A 6,704-nucleotide genomic window follows, 5' to 3' on the forward strand; every position below is an offset into this window, starting at 1 on the left:
CATCTTTTTTTCTTTGAATGTATGGTGAACCAGTAGTGTAATAAATCCAAAATTTACGACCGGTTTTATATTAATCTTTTTTGCCTTTAAATTAATCTAGATGTGTGGTATGGTTGTCTATGCTGCTACTAAGCCGCACATCTTTTTTCTTTGAATGTATGGTGAACCAGTAGTGTAATAAATCCAAAATTTACGACCGCTTTTATATTAATCTTTTTTGCCTTTAAATTAATATAGATGTGTGTTATGGTTGTCTATGCTGCTACTAAGCCACACATCTTTTTTTCTTTGAATGTATGGTGAACCAGTAGTGTAATAAATCCAAAATTTACGACCGGTTTTATATTAATCTTTTTTGCCTTTAAATTAATCTAGATGTGTGGTATGGTTGTCTATGCTGCTACTAAGCCGCACATCTTTTTTCTTTGAATGTATGGTGAACCAGTAGTGTAATAAATCCAAAATTTACGACCGCTTTTATATTAATCTTTTTTGTCTTTAAATTAATGTAGATGTGTGTTATGGTTGTCTATGCTGCTACTAAGCCACACATCTTTTTTTCTTTGAATGTATGGTGAACCAGTAGTGTAATAAATCCAAAATTTACGACCGGTTTTATATTAATCTTTTTTGCCTTTAAATTAATGTAGATGTGTGTTATGGTTGTCTATGCTGCTACTAAGCCACACATCTTTTTTTCTTTGAATGTATGGTGAACCAGTAGTGTAATAAATCCAAAATTTACGACCGCTTTTATATTAATCTTTTTTGCCTTTAAATTAATATAGATGTGTGTTATGGTTGTCTATGCTGCTACTAAGCCGCACATCTTTTTTTCTTTGAATGTATGGTGAACCAGTAGTGTAATAAATCCAAAATTTACGACCGGTTTTATATTAATCTTTTTTGCCTTTAAATTAATCTAGATGTGTGGTATGGTTGTCTATGCTGCTACTAAGCCGCACATCTTTTTTCTTTGAATGTATGGTGAACCAGTAGTGTAATAAATCCAAAATTTACGACCGCTTTTATATTAATCTTTTTTGCCTTTAAATTAATGTAGATGTGTGTTATGGTTGTCTGCGCTGCTACTAAGCCGCACATCTTTTTTCTTTGAATGTATGGTGAACCAGTAGTGTAATAAATCCATCTCCTAATTTAGGACGCTCAATGTAACGATATTATTTTTATTAAATCATGTCGGAAAAAAATGGGGCAAAGGCGACACTCCAAGGCGAGCAGGTAAACGTCATGGTTGCAAAAAAGAAATACTCTTTTAGCGACCCCCCAACCAGGTCTAGTAACAGTTAGAAAAATATTTTCCAGAGCAAGTCAAACACCTGGTCTAGTCGCCACGATGACTAAAATTTGACTGACTAGAAAAAGGAAAATAGAATACGTGCCTTTAGGTTTTAATTACCTCCTACCATCCTCCTACCCCTTTTACGTGAATACCAGTGCTATTCGTTTCATATGTTGGTTCCTTTATCCCTGGATGGATAGACTCGTCCACCCTAAGCATCACCCTTCTTATATTTTTTTTACAATCAGAACATTAAACGCAGAAAGCTGTGATGATGTTTTTAAGTCAATAACATTAATAATAGAAAATATAGTTTTTACACGACTATTAAGAGAATAATTTCTGTTTTTATATCATAATTTACGATGCTAAAACCAACGATATTTTCATTAGATGGAAACATTTAAAAAAAAAGAAGCTGTGGCAATTTTTTTAACTTAAAAAGTAAATGTTATGGTAAGGTTTTTTAAAAAAATAGTCTTTAACCTTAAAAAATACAAACAACGAAGCTCTTTAATAAAACAAGAATGAAATTTTTAAAGCTGTGGTTACTTTTTTTATTGTAACAAAGCTTAAAATATTAATAACACAAACACCTATTGTTTAACGTTACAAAAATGAAAATAGGCCAATTTAAGATTATCAGCTTGCAAAACTATAATACACCTGAAGCAAACATCCATTTTTAGTGGATGTGGTTCGAAGGAGCCTTGTTAGCTTAACCCTACTTAATTACTACACTAAACTCGTATTAGACTTCTGATAGTCAGGAACCTATGATTATTCAGTGGAGAATACAACATCTTAAAGCATGTCATTCAAAACTGTTTCAAATTCCTTAGCCTTTTAGATTAAGCCATAATGTTAAATGAGCCATAGGTCACAATTAAGTGGTTCCAACAACATATGAGATTTTTTTTATCACTGCTAATAATCATTTGACATTGGCAAAATCTATTCATATATTCTATTGTGTTGTGGGGTGTGTACATATTGGGGATGTGAAGATAACATATAACAATGACGTATAACAGAGATGGATAATAGGAAACGAGACATCGTATGTATAATGTTGTATACGGCAACAATCACGATGATGAAAATTCATGGAGATTTCATATTAATAGGGGAGATATGGATATGAAGGGATGTGAAATGGATCTTTTTAACATGGAGAAGGCAATTCATTATTGATGATGAGGACATTTACACTTTTAGAGAGTGTTTCATATAATGTTCATTAACAAAGACAATAGACAAAATCACTTTGTGGTTGAAATAACAAAACAAAAAAACTTACAACATTTTTTTCCAGCTGATGTCATTCGATTCCTTAAGATTTCTACATTGTCTTGTCTCTCTCTATACGTTGCTTCCGAAAAAGCTTAGCTAACTCAACTTTTCTCTCTCCCGTATCATATTTCCAACGTAATGGACAATGCTTTACATTCCTGTCATCGTATCTAAATTTCAACTCTTGATCACTGGGTTCGATTCTAAACTTTTCCTTTAATAAATATTATTTTTAATCTTATTCACTTTGTTTATCTAATTACTGATATCTGTCGACTTACATATAAAATGTTGCCTAACAGTTGGGAATTGAGATTTGCATCTGTAAATAAACATGAATGCCCTGGTATTTGAAGAACACGAGCAAACCTGATGCAAGAAACTCGCCCTTTGAGAGATTATATTCTCATAGCTCTGCCTCAGTCGATTGAAAACTTCTTCGGTCAGACTTAGTTACACTGCTGATGTCATTAATTTTGTCAAACATTGTTGCTTCCTTAAATCAGATCAGCAAAGAGAGATATTGCATGATCATAATTTAAAGATCGTTTTCATACGACGGGTTTTAGCTATCATATCTTGATAGAACTGGGTAAAATAATCCATATCATGACATAATCAATATGTATGGGCGTGTGTGTCAGTTGAGACATAGAGTGAAACCCACATATATTTTTAATCTCGTTAGTAAGAAAATCACTTGAAGGCTTTTAATTATAACCTTTTTTAATATTAAGTCGTTTAATAATAGTACAAAGGATTATTGGGTTTTGGCTTAAAGTAATAATATTAGATGGTAATTAGTTTTTTACTTGATTTATTGCATATTTTTTTAAATAAAATTTGTATAATTTTATTTCTTTTTTCTACACAGGTAAGAGTTTCAGTGGATAATGAACTCATATAATTAATGCGAAAGAATATTTATGGCATCTTCAAATTATTATGAAACAAACGAGCAGCTGCAAACACCAACAAAAGGAAATTGTTATTTTTGTTAAGTGTGTGATAAAGCATTTGCAAACAATCCTGATGTACAATCACACATGTGAACCCCCACTGGAGAAAAAACCTCTTGGGAAGACTATGATAAAACATTTGCAACAAATTATGCTGTAAAATCACACCTGTGAACACACAGAGAATATAATTTGTTGCTTATAAAGTGGTGAAGCATATTGTTATCAAAACCATGTAATTGGTGAAGCATATTGTTATCAAAACCATGTAATTGTACACATGCAAAAAAGACATGCAAACACACACTGAAAAACGACATGGGTTCTGAAAGGATTAAACATTATACAGGTACAATTAGCCTAAAAAAAAGAACTTTCAGAAATACTTAGAAGCAATCCCCGGAAGACCAAGCTGTAAGAAAATACTGATAGCAGTCATAAGGGGAACAGTGCCTATTCTTAAAAGAGCCCTTGTATATAAATTTAAATTGTAACAAAATCAAGTGTTAACTCCAGGAGGGAGCTGCTTGATCTCTTCAAACAAAAGTAAAATTAAAAAGAGGAATAGCCAACGTGAGAGAAATCTCATTCTTGTGAAGTATGTGGTAAAACATTTACACAGAAAGCTCATGCAATCGTAAAAATGCAAAGAGTACACACTGGAGAAAAAACTCATTTTTGTGGAGTGTGTGGTAAAACATTTGCCCATAAAATTAATGCTATCCGACATATGCAAAGAATACACACTGAAATAAAACCTTATTCATGTAAAGTTTGTAAGAAAAGTTTTGCAACTAATGATGCTGTAAAATCACACATGCGAACACACACTGGAGAGAAACCGTTTTCTTGTGAAGTGTGTGGTAAAACGTTTGCACATCAAACTCGTGTAAAGAAACACATGCGAACACACACTGGAGAGAAACCTTATTCTTGTGAAGTGTGTGGTAAAACATTTGCAGAGAAATCTAATGTGACAAAACACATACGAACACACACTAAAGAGACACCTTTTTCTTGTAAAGTATGTGGTAAAGCATTTACACAACAAGGTATTGTAACGAGACACATGCAAATACACACTGAAGAGAAACCTTTTTCTTGTGAAGTATGCGGTAAAACATTTAAACGTCAAACTGATGCAAAGGTACACATGCAAACACACACTGGAGAGAAACCTTATTCTTGTGAAGTGTGTGGTAAAGCATTTGCACATCAAGTTCATGTAACGATACACATCCGAACACATACTGGAGAGAAACCTTTTTCTTGTGAAGTATGTGGTAAAGCATTTGCACAACAAAATCATATAAATAACCACATGCGAACACACACTGGAGAAAAAGCTTTTTCTTGTGAAGTATGTGGTAAAGCTTTTGGGTACCAACATCATTTAACAAGACACATGCAAGCAAGGTCTCATGTATGATATGAAGCTGGAATCTTAGGAATATCTCTATCATACCAGTTTTTATAGGTGGTACAGGGCTTATGAAGGGGCAGGATACTCTCAGGTGCAGGTAATCTTCTAGCACAATAGAGGAAACCCACCTTCTTTGTGGCAGTCTTTGCATGTCCTCAATTTAGATGTAGTTGTAGTTTTCCAAGGATTCTTCCATTATCTAAAATTTGTGGATATCCATTTTCCGCTCATGCCTGTTACAGAGCGTGGTCTCATTGGAAAATATACCCATCTTGGACAAAATTTAATGGGGTCATTAATGAATATTAGAGGTAATAGTGACCAAAGGATAGACCCCTGAGCAGTCCCACATTAATGTTATTCTGTTTGGATGTGCGTCCATTATGGCCAAGCTGAATGGTCCTGTTGTCTAAGAAGAATCTAATTATATTTAATATTTATCCAGTTATGGTGTGAGATTTAATTTGGATTAGAATCTCTTCATGCTAGGATGATAATTGAGCGGATCAGTCCTTTCAGCAGAATTCTTTTACACTGGTATCACAGAGGCCATATTCCAGTTATTTGGGAAGCAATGCTCAGCAAGGCATTTGTCGCAGAGTTTAGAAATTCAGGACCTAACTCAGTGGAGGATTTCTTAATAAGTATAACAGGATAAGATCAGGCCCAGAAGCCTTGGAATTTTGTTTATGATGTTGCAGATATGAGAAATGAGAAGATCTGCTGGTGAAGTTAGAGGCGTCATTGTCTTTAATTCACTATAAATTTTCCAGAAATCACAAGTTCTGAACTAAAACAGTTCTGATAGTACTTGTAGTAGCAGCAGCAGCCGCACAACACATATGTAAATGACCGAGTCAGTGCGGAAGATAAGAGAAAGAAAAAAAAAGAAAAGATTCCGTGGTAATCTCAAACAACTCTGCTGAAATGACTTGAGATGATTGTGAACAATACTGTAAAAACAACATGATACGATCTCAAATAAATCCATAGAATCCGTCACATCCAGTTTTGTCTTTTCAATGATCTATTTGATTAAAGGAAAAGTAATTTTCGATTATAAAGTAAAAATTTATTTTTCAGTTTCTTACAATCAAGTTAATTATCGACTTAATTGAAAAACGTCTTTAAAATGAACAAAAAGTATTTGTAAGACAAATTACCTCCCTTAGTTGTCAACAAGCCAATGTCTAAGTTGGCTTGTTGATGATCATTCTTATAATTATAAACAATAAATATTATTAAATCTGGAATTCGAGTGAAAATTTGAATTTCGCTTTGAGATAAACACAACATCAGGTCAAATTCAGCGGCCACTTTTTAATTTATTTATTAACATAACGTTGACACATGTCAAGTATGCTTTTCTCAATATTACATGCATAAAGCTGAATTGATTTTAAATTGAAATCATCATGAATACTAATAAAAATTATTTTTTATTGTTAACATTATTTCTATTATTATACATCTATAATAATAATTATTATTATCATTATTATTATTATTATTATTATTATCATTATTATTATTATTGTACTGTATTCTCCTCTCAGTATATTAAGGATCATTCTTATAATTATATACAATCAATATGATTAAATCTGGAATTCGAGTGAAAATTTGAATTTCGCTTCGAGATAAACACAACATCAGGTCAAATTCAGCGACCATATTTTAATTAATTCATTAACATAATAATAATTACGTTGACACATGTCAAGTA

The sequence above is a fragment of the Euprymna scolopes genome, chromosome 45 (assembly GCF_053919585.1).
Source record: "Euprymna scolopes isolate OS-2025 chromosome 45, ASM5391958v1, whole genome shotgun sequence".
NCBI classification, from domain to species: domain Eukaryota; kingdom Metazoa; phylum Mollusca; class Cephalopoda; order Sepiida; family Sepiolidae; genus Euprymna; species Euprymna scolopes.